Here is a 19,655-nt window from a genome sequence, read left to right as displayed (position 1 = left end):
CTCTAGCCAACCCCTCCGCCCCATTTTGGGCTCTCCCTCATTCCCTCATCTTTCCTACTTCATTCAAGAGAGGTGAGGGGCTATCCTAGAAAGCTTCCATGTAAAAGCAGTGATATATAAAAGATAGAGCGGTCAGTAGATTAAGTAGTCAGAGGGGGAACTCCTAGGGCTCATAGCCCAGAAAGAGAACAGTTACACATGGTTTCCAGGCATCTAGGAAATATTCACATAAGAGTTTAAACTATCCAAACCCCTACATACTAACTAGATTTCACGCCCAGTACTTTGTCTTCTGAACACGGCACTGGTGAAACCTAAATGTCAGTACCTGAAGACTCAAAGCATGTTGGATCTCTGTCTGGGTTTTTTTCTGGGGGGGTGGAGACTTGATTTTAGCAATAAATATACATGTATATAAATCCCAAAGCACACAGGAGAACATTGTTCAAGAGAACATTGCTCCTACCTGACAATGAGAACCAGCTAGCTCTTTAGAAACCCACCAGACAGCCTAAACAAACTAAGGAAACTTTAGTTCACATAGTCACAAACACTTGCTGGGAGAAAAAAAGACTCATGGCTGCTACAATCCCTAGCAGAGAAGTACAAGGTGAACACACTCAGCATGGGCTGGGCTATTGAGGCAAAAGTCGACTTTCTACAAATGTATGTAATGTATGTGGAGGCCAGCAAAATGATTAGGATTCTAGAGAGCCCTAGCCACAGACTGTCCTGAACCTTCACAAAAACTCATTCCCATAACAAATGCAAAGGGGTAATGTGCAGAGGCCACATGCAGGGTAGAAAGCTGAGAAAAATCCTTTTTTTCTGCAAGTACACTGCAGCTTTCCTCTGAAAGTTAGAATGGAGTAGCCAAGAGGAGAGAGATCTCTATAGGCACAGAAAGCAGGGGGCAGTGATGGGAAAGGATAACAAAGAGAATTCCCAGCAACTCTGAAGCCTAGCGGTATAGTCTGTAAATTAGAGAGAGAGATCTCAGCATTTAGAAAGCTGGAAGCTTATCTCTAAAACATAAAGAGATCTCTGGAATATCTGTAGTGTTGTTATTCCAAAGCTTTTTTAACAGAAAAATTCTGATTTGGCCCTCAAATTTTTGAAATTAGGGGTAAATTAAATGAATTAAACATACAATAATGCCCAGACTCAGGTCATCAAAAAATTAAACTTGGTCGGATCCCTTCTCCTATTATTATCATAACAGAAGAAGCAGCATGCCTTTTTTTTTTTTTGTAATTAGACATTGTTTATCTCAGTGTTTACTTTTTTTTTTTTTTTTTTTACATAAAATGTCTGGCATTCAATCAAAAATTTCAAGTCATATGATGGAGCAAGGGAATGTACCTCCTGGTCAAGAGAGAAAACACTCAAGAGATGACTCAGATGGAATTAATAGACAAGGACATTAACATAATTTGGATGGAGTTTCCACTTCTGGCCATGGTGGAGTGACTTTTATACCCCATTAGCTTTCCTGTCATAACAACTGTAAAATTGGATAAAATATAGTACTTAGCTGGTTTTTAGGCAATAGAAAACAGGTAACACAATACTTAAAACCTAAGAGAAGGGGAACTTGTAAGTGAAGCTCCTTGATCACCAGCTTGGGGAAAGTTTCCCTACTTGGGCAAACATTGATGCAACTCTAGTAGAAAAAGACTTCCTATTGAAATTAAGAAGAAATCAGAATCTGAAGCTGCTGAAATGGGTTGAGTCTATGGAATGGACAATTGGGAAAGTGGAAGCTATGAATAGAAGGGGCCCAGAATTCACCAGAGGTGTCCCCATGATTCTGTGGTTGAGAGATAGGTTTTATGTGTTCAGGAAGAGACCAGACAAGACTTACTGGAGAGTAGCTGCAATGAGGTTGGGAGAGATACTAGAGGTTGAACACTACTGGGGGAAAAGTGATGCTGAGGGGCACTGAAGCACTGGCTGGGCCAGGGTAGAGACCTCATTAATAAACTTCTTAATGGACCTAACTGCCAGCTAAAATAATAGAAAGGCCACTCCTTATGAGTAAAGATCACGCCTTAGTGTAAGATCTAACCTATACTCACCTTAAAGAAGACTAAACCAAGCCTTAACAAGAACTCCAGGGGAGATAGAATTTGAAGGTTGTGTCTTACCAGATTTGAGGGACTTGGGAAGTACTGTCAGCATTCCACAGATCTGCATCAGCAAATCAAAAACAAGCCTGCATATTGAAGGTACCCAACCTTTCATGGCACTGCCTGCTGAAAAAGAAATACATATTTTGCAGTCATGTTTCTATATACCAACAATAAACATTCTAAAAAGGAAATTAATAAATTAATTTCATTTATCATATCACCCTATAGAATAAAATACCTAGGAATAAATTTAACCAAGTAGGTGAAACACTTGTATGCTGAAAATTATAAAATATTGAAGAACGAGATTAAGACTGAAAAAACTGAAAGACATCCCATCTTCATAATTGGAGAACTCAATATTGTTAAGATTTCAATACTACCCAAGGTGATCAACAGATTCAATGCAAAAAACATCAAAATTCCAATGGTCCTTTTTTTTTTTTTTGGCAGATTTGAACAATCTAATCCTCAAGATCATATGGAATTAAAAGCAGACTTGAATAGCCAAATCAATATTGAAACAGTAACAGAACTGGCTAGCTCACACTTTCTGATTTTAAAACTTACTAGCAAGCTGCACTAATAAAAAAACAGTGTGGTTTTGACATAAAGATGAAAATAGAGACCAATGGAATAGAATTGACAGTTCGTAAGTAAACCTATATATCTGTTACCAATTGATTTTCAACAAGGGTGCCACGACAAACCAGTCAGGAAGGAATACACTGATTCAACAGATGGTCCTGGGATAACTGAATATCCATATATTGAAAAATGAAGTTGGACCTTAATCTCAAAACATATACACAAATTACTTCTAAATAGATCATAACCCAAATATAAGAACTAAAACCATGAAACTAATAGAAGATAATATAGAGGTGAGTCTTCATGACTTCAGATTTGGCAATGAGTTCTTACATATGACACAAAAAAACACATATAAGAGAAAAAGTAAATAAAAAGACTTCATCAAAATTAAAAACTTTTATGCTTTAAAAGGAATTATCAAAAAAGTGAAAAGGCAACCTACAGAATGAATAACTTACAAAAATATTTGCAAATCGCATATCTGATAAGGGTCTATTATCTAGAATATATAAAGAAATCTTACAAGTCAACAACAAAAAGACAAACAACCTGGTAAAAAATCAGCAGAAGACTTGCATTGACATTTCTCCAAAGAAATATTCAAAGGTCCAGGAAACACATGAAAAGATGCTCAATATCATTAGTAATTAGGAAGATGCAAACCAAAACCACAGTGAGGTACCACTTCACACCCACAAGGAAGGATGGCTATAGCAACAAGGAAAAACAACAACAAAAAAGGGAAAATAACAAATGTTGGCAAGAATGTAGAGAAATTGGAAAACTTGTACTTTGTGGGTGGGAATTCAATGAGAATTAACTGCTGTGGAAAAGAGTTTGGAGGTTCCTCAAGAAGTTAAATATACATGACTCTTTTTGAATTATGGTTTACTCCGGGTATATGTCCAGTAGTGGGATTGCTGGGTCAAATGGTAGTTCTATTTGTAGTTTTTTAAGGAACCTCCATACTGTTCTCCATAGTGGCTGTACCAATTCACATTCCCACCAGCAGTGCAAGAGTGTTCCCTTTTCTCCACACCCTCTCCAGCATTTATTGTTTCTAGATTTTTTGATGATGGCCCTTCTGACCACTGTGAGATGATATCTCATGTACCAAAATGTTCACTGCAGCTCTATTTACAATAGCCCGGATATGGAAACAACCTAAGTGCCCATCATCGGATGAATGGATAAAGACGATGTGGCACATATATACAATGGAATATTACTCAGCCATAAAAAGAAACGAAATTGAACTATTTGTAATGAGGTGGATAGACCTAGAGTCTGTCATACAGAGTGAAGTAAGTCAGAAAGAGAAAGACAAATACCGTATGCTAACACATATATATGGAATTTAAGAAAAAAAAATGTCATGAAGAACCTAGGGGTAAGACAGGAATAAAGACACAGACCTACTGGAGAATGGACTTGAGGATATGGGGAGCAGGAAGGGTAAGCTGTGACAAAGCAAGAGAGAGGCTTGGACATATATACACTACCAAATGTAAGGTAGATAGCTAGTGGGAAGCAGCCGCATAGCACAGGGAGATCAGCTCGGTGCTTTGTGACCGCCTGGAGGGGTGGGATAGGGAGGGTGGGAGGGAGGGAGACGCAAGAGGGAAGAGATATGGGAACATATGTATATGTATAACTGATTCACTTTGTTATAAAGCAGAAACTAACACACCATTGTAAAGCAATTATACTCCAATAAAGATGTAAATAAATAATTTAAAAAAAAAGAAGTTAAATATAGAATTATCATATAATCCCACAATTCTACTCCTAGGTACATATCCAAAAGAATTTAAAACAGATCCTTAAACGAGTTCATGTACACGCATGCTTGTAGCAGCACTATTCACAATAACCAAAAGGTGGAAATAGCCCGAATGACCATCAATGGATTATTGGATAAATAAATGGTGCCATGTGCCTACAATGTAATATTATTCAACCATAAAAGGAATGAAGTACCAATACGCGCTACAGCATGGAGGTACCTCTAAATCGTTATGCTAACTGAAAGAAGCCAAACAAAAGAACCTAAATATTGTATGATTTCATTTATATGAACTATTCAGAATAGACAAATTCAGAGAGACAGAACACAGATTGGTGGTTGCCAGAGGCTGGGAGAGGGAAGGATGGAGAGAAACTGCTTAATGAGTAAGAGATTTTACTTTGGAGTGATGGAAATGTTTTGAAACTAGATAGAAGTGGTGGCTGAACACCACTGTGAATATACTAAATGTCTCTGAATTGCTCACTTTAAAGTGGTCAAATTCTATATTATGTGAATTTCACATCAATATTTAGTAAAACTAAATAAAGCAAAAGTGGATAGAACTAAAGGGAAATATAAATAAATTCTATACTGGAAATATAAGTAAATGTGCAATTTTAATAATTCATAGAAAACTTAGATAAAAAATCTTTAAGGTTAGAGAATATGGGAATAAACAGCAACAACAAATGATTATCAACTAACTCATCTGAATTGACATTTAGTGAACATTGCACTCCCGTACTGAAGAATACACATTAATTTCTAAGGAACATGTCACGTTAATTAAAATAAGCCGTGTGCTCAACCATAGAACATTTTCAATGAATATTATATAATTAAAATACGCAGAACATATTTTCTGACCACAATAATATTCAATTAGAAATCAATAACAATAAGATCATGAAGAAAAATCTCCAAATTGTGGGAAATCAAACAACACAATTTCAAATAATTTATGGGTAAAACATACCTCAAAAGGGAAAATAGAGACTATTTTAAACTAAGTGATAATAAAATGTAAACTATCAAAATGTATGAAATGAAACTATGTAATTATAATTAGTTTTATAGCTTTAAATGACTATATTAGAAAATAAAAAAGTGTAAAATTAGTTATCTAATATTCCAGTGTGTAAAGGTAACAAAAGAAGAATAAAGTATGTCCAAAATAAGATGAAAAATGAATAAAAATAAAAGCAAAAATGAACTGAGTAGAAAATGGACAAGCAATACAGAAATCAGCAAGTCTGAAGTTACTTCTACGAAAAAATTAATAATATTGATAAAACCCCAAGAAGACTAATTAAGAAACACAAGACAAAATCCAAATTATCAGTATTAAAAATACACAGAGGAAACATAACTATAGATCCTACAAACACATGATAATAAGGAGCTCTTATAAATGACTTTATGGCAATAATTTTGATAATGAGTTTCTTCAAAACAAGTGATACATGAAGAAATTAAAAACCTGAATAGCCTTATAGCCATTAATGTAATTAAATCATAATCAGAAATATTTCCATATAGAAATCTCCAGGCCTGGATGACTTCACTGTGAATTTTATTAAACATTTAAAGAATAATATCAATTCTACAGAAGTTCTTTCAGGAAACAGATGAAAAAGGAACAATTCCCAATCAGTCTTATGGGTCAGCGTAATTCTAATACAGAAAATAGATTCTAAAAAATAATTACTGATCAATAATTTATATGATACAGATGCAACATTCCTAACTAAATATTAGCCAAGTAAATCTTGGGGTATTTAATGAGGATGATATATTATAGCCAAGTGGGGATTATGTCAAGAGAGCAAAGCAGATTTAACATAAAAAATAAAGCAATGTGATTCATTATATTTACAGAATAAAGGAAAAAATCATATGTTCATTCTAATAGACAAAATAGACAAAATCCAACACCCATTCATAATTTTTTTAAAAACCCAGCAAAATGAGAATCTACAGAAAAGTGGAAAACTTCCTCAATATTGATATAATACATGTATAAAAAACAGACTTAACACCACATTTAACGATACCAAATTTTTGGACACTTTTAAGTGGAACAATGAGGAAAATTATTCATTATCATAACTTCTATTAAAGGTACTTTAAGTTCTACGCATTAAGACAAGAGAAGGAAGTGAAATGTACACCTGATAAAAATTAAAAGTATTTGATATTAATTATATCAAATATTGTTTGATATCAATATTAATTATCTTCTTCAAAGATGACATGATTTTGTATGTAGAAAACATGAAATCTACAGAAAAGATACTAAGAAATGAATAAGGAAATCTAGTAAGGTCACGGAATACAAGGTTGTGATATCATATAAATATGTTTGGTTTCCGTCCCTGGTTCCTGACACAAAGCTCCTATTTCCCTTGGAATTCCCTGGGTGATAGAAGTGTCTTTTGTTCGAATATGGCTACTCTTGGCAGGTCCCTAGATGGTTTCAGGATGGGGCTGGTCACCAGAGAAATCAAGCTTTCATCAGAAGCCTGGAACTTTTAGTTCCACTCCTCCAACCCTCTGAAAGAAGACAGGGGTTGGGGATTGAGTTAATAATCAGTCATTCCTACATGATGAAGCCTCCATGAAAAACTCTAAATGATGGAGTTTGGAGAGCTTCTGAGTTGGCTAACAGTCTACACGCTGGGAGGGTGACACCCTAACTCCTTGGGGACAGAAGTTCTTGTGCTTAGGATCTTTTCGGACCTCATTCTATGTACCTATTCACCTGGCTATTCATTAATATGCTTTATAATAAACCAGTAGTAGTAAATAAAGTGTTTTCCAGATATTTTGTGAGCTGTTTTAGCAAATTATTGAACCTGAAAGAGGAGAGGGGTTTGGGGAACTCCCTGACCTTCTACCCAAGTTGGACAGAGTGTGGGTAACTTAGGGATCCAATACTTGTGACTGGTATCTGAAGTTAGGGCATCTTGTTGGATTGAGCCTTAAATGCATGGAGTCTGATGCTAACTTTGGGTACCTAATGTCAGAACTGAATTGGATTGTAGGAAACCCAGCTGTTGTCCAGAGAGCCAGAGAATTGGTTGGTATGAGAAAGAAAAGAAAACAAAACAAAACCCTACACATTTGGTATCAAAAGTTCTATGAGTAAAAACAGCTTAGAGGTCAATGCACAAAAACAAGTTATATTTCTATATATTATCAACAAACAATGGAAACATTATATTTAGTCAACTATTTATAAAATTATCAAAAACCATCAAAACTCTAGGGAAAAAAAACTAATGAAAGATGTGCAAGACCACTAAATTGAAAACTATTAAACACTGGTGAGAGAAATTAAAAATGTAAATAAATGGGGAGATATATCTTGTTTATGGATTGGAAGATTAAAGTTGTAAGATGTCAGTTCTCATCAAATGTCTTTACATACAACCCACCAGGCTTTTGTTGTTGTTGAAGAAATTGACAAACTGATTATAAAGTTTACATGCAAATGCATAATATGTAAAATGGGCAAAATTATCTTGGAAAAAAAATTGAAAGACTTATACTACCTTATTTCAAGATTAATATAAATCCCTGGTAATAAAGTGTGGCACTGGTCTACAATCACAAAACAGAGAGTTCACAATCATAAATACTCAGTCAGTTGACTTTTGACCAACACCAAAACAATTAAATAAGAAAAGAAAAGCTTGAAATAAAAAGGAGTGTTGAAAAAACGTGAATTCCATTTGTAAAGAATAAAATTTGACTCCTACTTCCCTCCAAACACAAAAATGCATTCAGGATGACTCGTAGATTGAAACATCTTAAACATAGCTGCTAGAACAATAAAACTTATAAAAGAAAAATCCCAAAGAATGTCTTCATGGCATCGGAATAAGAAAGATTTCTTAAACTGAAAACAAACTCCCAAAGAACAAAGCATAAAAGAAAAAAAAAAAAAAAGATAAATAGAATTTTATTGAAATTAAAATATCTTCTCATCAAAAGACAGTGTTAAAAATGTAGACCCTATATACAGAATATATAGAGAACTCCTATAAATCAACAACAACAAAAAAGATAACCCAATGTAAACAAAAAAAACACAAGAGATTTGAATAGATATTTCACAAATGAAGACATACAAATGGCCAAGAAACACATGAATAGGAAATTCATCATCTGGTAATCAAATTACAACCACAGTAAGACACGATTTCATACCCAGTAGGGTAGCTAAAATAAAACAAGATGGGCAATATCAAATGTTGACAAGCATGTGGAACAGCTGGAGCTATACTACCTTGTTGCTGGGGGTATAAAATGGTACAACCATGCTGAGGACTATTTAGCAGTTTTTTATAAAGTTAAACATACAGTTACCCTAAATCTATGCACTAGTTGGTATTTTCTCAAAATATACTACAGCATATGTACAGCCCTCCCACACACGTATTTCTAATAAAAAGTCTTCATTAGCAGCCTTATTCATAATGGCCCCAAACTGGACATAACGCAATGCCTATCAATAGGTGTATAAACTACTTGTGGTATATTCATAGGATAGACTACTAGTCAGTGATGAAAAGAAATGCAGCAACAACATGACTCATGATTACAGCAACATGAGTAAATTAGAAAATATTGTGTGAGGAAAGGAATCCAGGCACATTCAGTATGATCCAATTTATATAAAGCCTAAGAACAGGCAGGACTGCTATGTGGTAATCAAAATAAAAATTTTCTCAGGGATGTGGGCGTGAAGAGGTTTGACCGGAAGGGAAGCACAAAGGCACTATCTGATTTGATGGAAATGTTTGAAATGTTTTGAGTGGTAGTTACATGCACGTATAAAACTGTCAAAAATAACAGAAATGAACATTTAAGTTCTGTGCATTTGATTACACGTAAATCATACCCTCGATACAGTATTACTTTATCAAAAAAAGGAAAAGAAAGTCACCATAACAATAAAGATGGTAGTCTGTCACCACTTATCTTGAGGGTTCTGGAAAAATTTCCCATAAGGTAGGGATGGGGAGGGTGGAGAATACAGGGCTTTCTTTAACAAAAGTAATATCAGTTAAGATTTCAAATGATTGCTGTGGGCCATACTGTGGTAACAGTAAACAGATTACTACATTGAACATTCACTAAGACCTTATCTACTTCACACAGAAGAAACAGGTGGAAACTTAGACAACTTGGTAATGTCATAAGCTGTAAACAGTGAATCCAGGAATTGAACCTTGGTCTAACTTCAGAGTCCCTGCCTTTAACCACTGCTCTGGTCTTCCCTAAACTTCTTGTTCCTAACACTGGAAAAATAGGCTTAAGCCCAACAGAAAAAATGGGCAAAAGCAAACCACAGGGATGTAAGTTAAAATACCTGAAATTTCTCTAAAGAATCATTCACACTAAGTTGAAATGAGAAAAATGCAAATTCAACAATAATGAGATACCAGGCAACACTCATAAGAACAGCAACACTTGGAAAGGTGCATGATGCCAGCTGTTGCTGCAAATGTGGCGAGACAAGAACTTTGGGTCGTTAACCATATCGATGTCCTCAGACATTCTGGAAATTATTCAGAAGGTACTTCCTGTAAGTAACTAGGCATATAGCTTATGACTGATCATTTCCATTCCCGAGCACCTAGCTCCGAGAAGTTCTATAAGGGGATTTGTACAAAGTGGTTGATTGTAGTGTATGTGTGTGTGTGTGTGTGTGTGTGTGTGTGTGTGTGTATGTTATTGTAAGAAAAAGTTGAGGGACACTCAGTAGGAGAATAGATTAGTAATATATTATGGATCCAATGAAATATATTAGAAGCAATGGACTACACATAATATATAATATAAATAGATTCCAAAATATACTTTTAAAAAATAAAGTAAGAAATAAAATGAGATTAAGGTACAATAACATGTATGAAAGTCAAAGCTATACATGGCAAACAACACTATCCAGTATGCATATTTATGGACATACTCACACACTTTAGAGTGGAAATCTATTAATGAGGAAGAGGGATACAAACAGTGATTAGGAGCAGAATAAAAAGTTTTAAAATAACAATCAGAGCCTTTCTTTCATGAATGATAACAATGCTAGGTAACAAAAATATGATAAACTATGTTCAAGCTCCTTAAATTCAAAAAGAGATCACTTTGAGGTTGAAGAAAAGTTACTGATCTCACTCTGACAAACAATTGTTGGATCCAGTTCTGTGCAAATACACATAAGGCAGCTCTAGAGAGTGAATCACATACCTCAAAACAGTGAGTTCCAAAGTGTGTGTGTATGTGTTTGTGTGTGTGCGCACTCACATGCATGTGCTACAGATGTGCATTTCTAGAGAAATCCATGCTATGAGGCAAAGTGGAGAGGAACCTGGAAATCTTTGTTGCTGAAACAGACCTGCAGCCCACCCAATCCCTGGGGATCATTAGTATCAGGTTACCCACATCTCCACAGAGACAAAGATGTGATTTAGATCACACGTTGCTGAAGTACATCCAGTGATGTACTATGGAAACACCTATGTAGAGAAGGGGGTTAAGTGTGGGTCAAACTCCCTTCCTTACTAAAAATGTTGACGTGTAAAGCTCAGTCTCTACAGCAACACTGTTCTCACTGGCCAAGGACAGACAACGCTAGGAGAAGGAGTTGTTTCTGCCCTCTGACCCTTTTTCCTTGCTGGCTGATGAATTAACTGCAAACAGCATTGCCTTAGTTTTCTACAACAAAATAAGCCAAACCATCTCACGCACAGGGCCCAGAATAACTTCATTCAGTTTAGACATCACACCTCTCTCTGAGCACTGACTGGCCTGAGGGTTGGTTTTATTGGAGATTCCTATGATGATTTGTGCTTTCTAATGGATAACATCTCACATATGAGGCTACTATCAATTTAATGACAAAGTCATTCAAATAAACGAAGGAAGGAAGGAAGGAACAAAAGATTGAACGAAGGACAGAACACAATATTTCATGTCCAATTTTATGACACACATCAGACACAACAGATCTTTTCTACTTACAGGACACCTGAAAATGGCAGAAACCAGAAAGCACAGAACAAAAGCAGCATTAGCAGGTTAGAGCCATCTGCAAAATAGGGTGGTTAAGAACACAGTACCTTAGTCAAGTTTTGAAAGAGGAAAGTGCTAAACCACTGCCTAAAAAAGTCCAAATGGAGGCAATAAGGGCTTCGCATAGTAGGAGTACTAACTGCTTTGAAGTGGCTTTGGAGAGTTTGTCTCTTATATGTTATCATTGTAGTTCATACTGACTCATTCTCTGTAGTTGAATTATCTTTAAAAAAATTATTGTGCATTTTTATGGCAATAGCCAATCATGCATATCATTAGTGTGCATAGCAAGGAGTTTAAGACAAGACTGATAGCTTTTCAATTATTGATGTAAATGAATTGCCAAGCGCAGCTAGTTTAAGAAATGCAATAAAGATCAAAAGTCAAATCTCTGGCTCTGTGCACACACACACACAACCTCACTAAACAACCTCATTATTTCATCTTAGCAATAAGTGAAGAAGGCAATTAAGTTACTTAAGATTTCAGACACCTCTGAAAATTTATCTCACAAAATGAAATTTAAAAAAACCCAGAACATTTTCACTGGCGTTTAAAGGAGGGGTTTAAATGCCAGAATTTCAAATGTATAGGGTGCTTCAGAGGTCATCACATCCAACCTTGTCCTGCCAGTGCCTCGAGGTCAGTGTCACCACCTCAGATCGATATTGGCTCTGTCTAGAGGTTGGTGGCAAGTGTTGCCCACAGAAGGGAAGCCACTTTATGTGGAAAGCAAGCTCACCAAATTAACAAACCAATTATTTGTCCACATATAATGTGGTTTCACCACAGATTTTCTGGGTTTCCCTGAGCAAATTATTCTCTCTAAGCATCATTATTTTTCATCTCTGAAATGGAAATGATAGTAGTATTAGCTTATGGGATTGTATTAGACACTTAAATGATAGCACATAGTGCAAAGTATCAACCAGTTGTGTTTTTTTTAACATTGTTACTGGAGTATAATTGCTTTACAATAGTGCATTAGTTTCTGCTTTATAACAAAGTGAATCAGCTTTACATATACATATATCCCCATATCTCCTCCCTCTTGCGTCTCCCTCCCACCCTCCCTATCCCACCCCTCTAGGGGGTCACAAAGCAGGAGCTGATCTCCCTGTGCTATGCGGCTCAACCAGTTCTTTAGGTTTATGTAGTTGCTGTGCTTCTGCTGGTAAAATTCATCTTTATTTCAGGGCTGTGGGCACAAACTGGGCCCCAACACTAGCATCACCCCAAAGTGCCACAGTGAATCCCTGCTCTCCACACTCAGTGCAGCCCTCTGTACGACTCAGCAACTCTCACTTCGCTTTAATCAATTTTGTTTTCCATCGCTTTCAGTACCATTCCAAAGTTTAAATCCTCAAGCTGCCATCTCGTCCCATCCATTTTACATCCAGTAGATTCTATTAGTTCCTAAATCATGAAGAAACTTAGGAGGTCAGATATCACCTATACCAATTTCTTGTGTACCCATTAACAACAAATACATTTATATCCTTTGCATCTTTGCCCTCTTGCTTCCAGTCTCAGAGGACCCCTTTTCAGGATCAACCAATGATCTTATACATGCTCTTTATGCCACCTCTTCCCCAAATCCAAAATCATCTTGAGCCAATATATTCATTCTGAGCTCTCAACCCAAATAACTAAATATCATTTGGGAATCTCCACCTGGATGTTGCATAGGAAACCCATATTTAGCATGTTTCAAATGGAATACCAATTTCTATCTCCAACCAAAACTCCTATGTTCATGTATGGGAATGTATCTGGTTACTCAAGCCATATACCTCTATGTCATCCTTGAGATCTCCTTTTCCATATAACTGGCATCCAATTGCAAAGCTATTTTAGTTTAAAATTTTAAACTATTTCTTGAATCTATTCACTTATCTCCAACCTAACAGAAAATTATCCTAATTCAATCCATCTCTACCATGAGAACAACTGCAATAAATTAATGGCTGGTCTTCTTGACTCCCATCTTGCTACTTTAAAATCTAATCTCCATGCCACACTAAGTGTTACATTTCTAAAGCACTTATCCAACAGCATTCCAAGGGTAAGCCTTTTATGATCTGGCCCTGCTTACCCCTTAAACTACATTTCTCTGCATTATCCTCTCACGCACTCTGCCGCTGTCAGACTAAGCTTTATGCAGTTCCACTCTGCTGACTTTAGTGGTTTTGCACCATTTGTCTTCTGCTGTCTTTGGCTGGCTCCTATTACTATCCTCAATATATCAGCCTCCTGGAATCTTTCTACCACTCCAGACAGCGTTGGATGCCCCTCTTCTGTGCTTTCATATTACTCTCAATTACAGTTTTCTCTTTTTTCTTTCCCATTGAGGTGTGAGTTTTCTAAGGGTAGGAGGAACCAATGGGAAATTGAAGATGAAGTCATAAATTATTTTTTTTTAGAAAGGGTGGGTCTAAACATCTATCAGTATAAACTGCAGGCATATTTGTGTGTGTTGGACCATGGGTCTGGATACAGTCACCCAGCATATCATAGAAGGGGAAAATGGGCTGTGGACAGGACCCTGGAGAAAGCTACCAAGGTCCCTTATATGTCACCAAGGCCGTGAAAAAGCAGAAAGTGCAGTTTTCAGGTACACATAAGATTTCAGGGTGAAAAGAAAGCCACGGAGAATAATGGAGAAGAGGTGTAAGGCAAAGGGATCTTAACGTGCTGAAGTGAGCTCACATTTGTAGAGCTACAGCTAATCCATAAAGAGAATTATCTGCCTGCAGTTGGTAAGGATGACAAAGTATGAGAAGCAAAATCAAGGGCATTGAAGTTTAGTGTGGTATTTAAACTGTGTAAATACAGAAGCGTCTTATTAGGATGAATCTGTCAGGAGAAAGAAGTGAATGTAAGAAGCAAAACAAACCAAAATTGCCCATCAAGACAAAGAAAATAAGGTGCAATTAATGATTCACAAAATATACAAAGGATTAATTTGGCCCTTTAACAAATCCTTTATATCAGATAAAATTGGACTGAAAAATCACAGTGTATAAAGCATGAGTGTTAAAGGACCTTTTGTTCTGAGCTGCACCTCACACCAGAGCCTTGAGATTCCTTGATTCATTAATACCAATGGGTTTATTTTTACACAGGTTAAATCACCTGTTGTTAGAATGTGGTTCTGGGTCATTACACAGTGAATTTTAATAAATTAAACCTGCTGTCCTTTTCAAAAACAACACATGGGTCAACAACTATGATTAAGTTGTCTATATTAATAAGTGGTTATTTCTAGGATAATTACAGTTTCTTCTAAGTAATTTATATAAATGGGAAATGTCTTTAAATAGTTCTAAGTTATTTATATCCTCACCTTTGATATGTCCTGTGTGATCATACATCTGTGTATGGATACCCAGTGGTTCTAACTTTAATATTTAACTCAATACCCTGTCCCTTTTTTCCAGTAAGGGAGCAGTATGGCATAGTGGTTAAAGGCACAGCCAAACAAACTGCCTGGGTTAGAATCCCAGCTCTGAATCTTGCTCTTTGAACTCAGGCCTGTTGTTAATCTCTGTTGTGACTCAGTTGCTCATTTGTAACTTGGAAATAATAATAGTACTTATCCATTAGAATTATTCTAAACATTAAATAGGTTAATATATTTATAAAGTGTTATACAGGGAAAATACTTTGTAAGTTCTTAGAACAGAGTCTGGTACGGGATAAGCACTTAATAATTTAACTATTACAATTTCAGTCATTCTAGTCTCTGTTTTACATTGAGTAATATTGCTTGCTTGTTCTCTTGTTATGGCTATTTCCTTCATAATAAGAAGGTAATTAGGTAATAAGGGGGAAAGTAAAACAGAAAATACAAGAATAAAATAACAAAGGCAGAAACTATAACATAAATGTAGTTTATATAACATATTATTATAGTACTAGCACTTAACGTCATTTTCTTCAAACTCAGGTAAAACATAGCTTTCAAACTTGGATATGTTCCATTTCAAATTCTGAATTGCCGAAGGAGACAGATTATCCTTTTTACCTGATGGCTTGGTGGGAAGGCAAAACTTTTTTTTTTTTTTTTTTTTTTTTTTGAGGAAAATAGGAAAAGCCAATTTTCCAAGCTCTGAGGAAAAGTGTCTGGTTGCATTGAGATAGGGAGATATTCACTGAGCCTGAGTCATATCCTTTGGGTCTCTGTGAAATATCATGTTTTCTAGAATTCCACCATGTAGAAGCTAGTGATGAGGCTGGATGTGATTCACCTTGTCTCCTTGTGAATCACACCCAGCCTTATCGTTAGCTTCTAGATAGTAGACGTGGAGTTCCTAAGTTGATGCTCGCTTAAGGTGTATTTGAGTGCCTGTAAGTTACCAGAAAGCTGCTAGATGCTGGGAATACAAAGATGAACAACAATGTGAATGTCTTTGACCTCAATTTTTTTTTCCAATTACTGGGGGAAGGTCACAGAGCTGGTTACAGAGCTGGGATGTGTGAAAATATAATTCCAACAGCAGAACCATGGGAGAGGACTGCTGGGTGAAAACGGTTTGTACAAAATGCTTTTAAAGCACATGAAGTGAATGATTAAATTCATCACAGGAGGGGGAATATTGAGAACTGGGTATTTGTATAAGACTTAACCAATTGAATGATGTTTTAAATTGGTCTTTGAAATAATATTCATTTTCCCAGGCTGAGGAGAATGATATTCTAAAATACATCACTCAGAAGCTTCAAAAACCATTAGGGTACATGAGGACATTCAGAAAGTGAAATCTGGAGTCCAGTGGAGACCAGGCTGAAGGTACCCAAGGACCTGGTTGTAAAGGTGAAGAGTTCACGAGACAAAGAGAGTCTACTTTGTCCTGTAATCACAAAGGAGATACATATGATTAAGAATCAGAATCATATGACACATTTTCATTTTAGAAAAACTACCTGAGAGGAAGCGAGGCGATTGATCAGGAAACTCTAAGAGAAAAGAACTTGAACCAGAGCACTGTCAGATGGAATGGGAAAAAGGAGAACTGATTGGAGAGGTGTATACATTGTAAAAGTAAGAGGACTCAGTGGCCAATTAGCTGGAGAAATGTGGTATAAGAAAGAGACTGGGATGACCTCATGATTTCTAGTGGAATGATTACATTATGTCTTTAGAGATCAAAACAGCAGATTTGTGAGAAAAGATGAAGATGTTGGTTTTGACCACAGTGACTGTGAAGGGTCTACAGGACATTGTAGAGCAGACAGATGCTTATGAGTTGTGGAAATAAGATTCTGGAGCACAGGGAGAATTCTGGTTTCATGGTAGAGATTCAGAACATAGGTGTCTAAGTGTTACATACGTGAAGTCAGATGAAAATAAAAAAGCGAGGGAAAAGAATGAGAGCTTATGAATGTAAAATTCAAGGTGTAAAAATGAGATCTAAATAGAAAATAAGATGGAAATGGAGTGGCCGGAGAGAGAGGAGGGGTTGATGACTCACAAGCTAAGTGAGGCATTTTAAGATGACAGAGCCTTGTTGGGGTATCACATTTTCTGGAGAAGTCAGGTAAGAAAGTTTGAAAAGAAGCCGGTAGACTTAACATTTCAGATATCAGTTTCACTGGATGAATGGGTGGTGGGATTGAGGTATAAATTGGAGCTTAAAAAATAAAGACAAGGGGTTTAAATTCAAGATTTGTATAGCACAAGGAAAAAGAGAGGTATTTTATTTAGAACAAAGAGATAAACTCAAATATGTGAAGGTGTGCTATAAATTATAAACACGCTATACAGGGCAACCTTACTGAAGCCAACTCACCCTCTGCTGATTGGAACTGACCAAAGATGCTAAAAAAACATGTCTTCTGTTTAACTTCATGTGTGTCTTTTAGGGCTATGCATAAGGTCTAGGAAAATCAACAGGGTTCTAATTTTCCATGTTTACCTCCATTTCTAATACCTCTGTAAAGGTCTCCTGAGGGATACAAGCTTCTTAATAGCCGGATCATCCAGTCCTGGGGTTTATGACCCCAGCATTGTTCTCTACTGGTTAACACCACCCCCCCACCCCCCCAGCCATGGAAGTCTCTAGCTTCTTTTGTTTCCCACACAGGCTCATACTGAATGAAGTATGCATTTCTTGTTTAAATTCTAAAGTTTGTTTCTTATTGAAAACAAAGAGAACAGAAAACAAGCAATACTAAGTGCTGACAAGTCCCTGGAGGCACGTGGTTCTCTTGTTCTTTAAAAGCTCTCCATAGCCTTTGTGGAATTAACCAAAGTTCATTCCAGAGACAAAGAAAAAACACAGTTCTGCAGTGACAATTCCATTCACCTTTAAAGAAAAAAACCAAGAAAACAAGAATAGCTTAAGAGTCTAAATGTTTGGTTTCAGGCTATATTTTAATTTTTGTTCCCCTCCAATCAATCTAGAAAATCTATTTTAACTTTTAAAATATAAGACTATGCGATATCAGAGAAAGAAACTCTAACCTAAAACACCAGAGTCTAACCATTGAAAAACAGGATGTTTTCGGATGATGGGATTGTTGTGCCTGTGATTTTAAGGAAAAATAAAATCAATTTCATTGAAATTACCTGTTTATAAAACCCTGTTTGGATCCTATACAAACTGATTTCTTATAAAATGACATCCTTTTCCTGTGAAGAAAGGCTGGGAAGTGATTTTATGCCATTTAGAAACAAACATATGTTTTCAACTAAAGTTTATGCAGGCATTCTGTCTCGAAACTGACCAGGGCATTGTCAATACCTCCCTGAGGTTTCTGGAGATTATTTCCACTACTGATTCTCATCCTCTTCAGACAAGCTGAGCACCAGTTTTGTGAAGTACCTGTAACAGTTTTGTGAAGTACCTATAACACTATCCTCAGCATTAAGTCTGCATATGGCTCCAGAGTTTTGTTCACATCTTGCTAGGTTATAACTTTCTCTCTCATTCCCTTTAGTCTGTATGACAGACACACTGAACATGTATGTAAAATATAACATGTTGACCCAGAATTCCTCAACTGCTTATTCTCCCAGAGGAACTTCAGAGTTTAACTGTCGAGTAACAACCACAACAAAAACAGGAAAAAACACATTTGTAATATTCATAGTTCTTGTTCAAAAAAAAGTGAAATACTTGCCTATTTATTCACCACCCCCTTTTCTGTGTGTGTGTGTGTGTGTGTGTGTGTGTGTGTGTGTTTGTAGTTTTCTTCATTTAGGACCCAAATCTTTCTAGGAATGCTTATTTCTAGTTGTTATAATGTTTTGTCCATGCTTGAGCAATGGCATTTCACCTTCTAATTGACTATTGGAGTTACACAGAAAGCTGCTGATTTTTTACATAGAAATTAACACTTTATGATTTACAGAAAAATTGTGAAAATAGGGCAGAGAGTGTCCATATATCCTGCATCCAGTTTCCCCTATTGGAACACCTTAAATTAGTATCGTACATTTTTTACAGAATGAGTATTGATGTTATTATTATCTAAAGTCCTCATTTTTGTGTTCCAGAATCCTACCTAGATGCCATATTACATTTTATTATCATCTCCTTAAGCTCCTCTTGACTATGACTGTTTCTCAAACTTTCCTTGCTTTTGATGACCTTGACAGTTTAGAAAAGCACAGGTCAGCATTTTGTAGAATGTTCTTCAATTGAGATTTCTGTGATGTTTTACTCACGATTAGCCTCAGTTTATACAATCTGAGGAGAAAGATCACAGAGGTAAAGTGCCGTTCTCTTCACATTATACCAGGAGCACATACTGTTAATACGCCTTAACAAAGTTCAGTGATGCTAACCTGACCACCTAGCTGAACTAGTGTTTGTCAGATTTCTCCACTGTAAAGTTGCTCTTTGTCCCTCCTTTCCATACTGTACTCCTTGGAAGGGAGTCACTATGCTGAGTCCACTCTTGAAGAGTGAGGAGTTATAGTCTACCTCCTTAGGGGCAGAACATCTACACAAATAATTTGGAACTGTTCAGTGTAAGTGATGTGTCTCATCTCCCTATTTCTTTATTTACTCAATTACTTATTTATATCAGAATGAACATGAGGATAT

General features: G+C 36.2%; 1 pseudogene; it reads left to right on the top strand.

Annotated features, from left to right (window-relative positions):
• Positions 1–14,127: 14,127 nt before the first annotated feature.
• The window catches only part of LOC113624193 (E3 ubiquitin-protein ligase Mdm2-like), a 77,927-nt pseudogene continuing 72,399 nt past the window's right edge, over positions 14,128–19,655 (top strand).

Source organism: Aethalodelphis obliquidens, unplaced genomic scaffold (assembly GCF_003676395.1).
Source record: "Aethalodelphis obliquidens isolate GAN/ISIS:26980383/991018 unplaced genomic scaffold, ASM367639v1 scaffold12, whole genome shotgun sequence".
Classification (NCBI taxonomy): Eukaryota; Metazoa; Chordata; class Mammalia; order Artiodactyla; family Delphinidae; genus Aethalodelphis; species Aethalodelphis obliquidens.
Note: the sequence above shows the minus strand (reverse complement) of the source record. Positions and strands in the feature narration are given on the sequence as shown.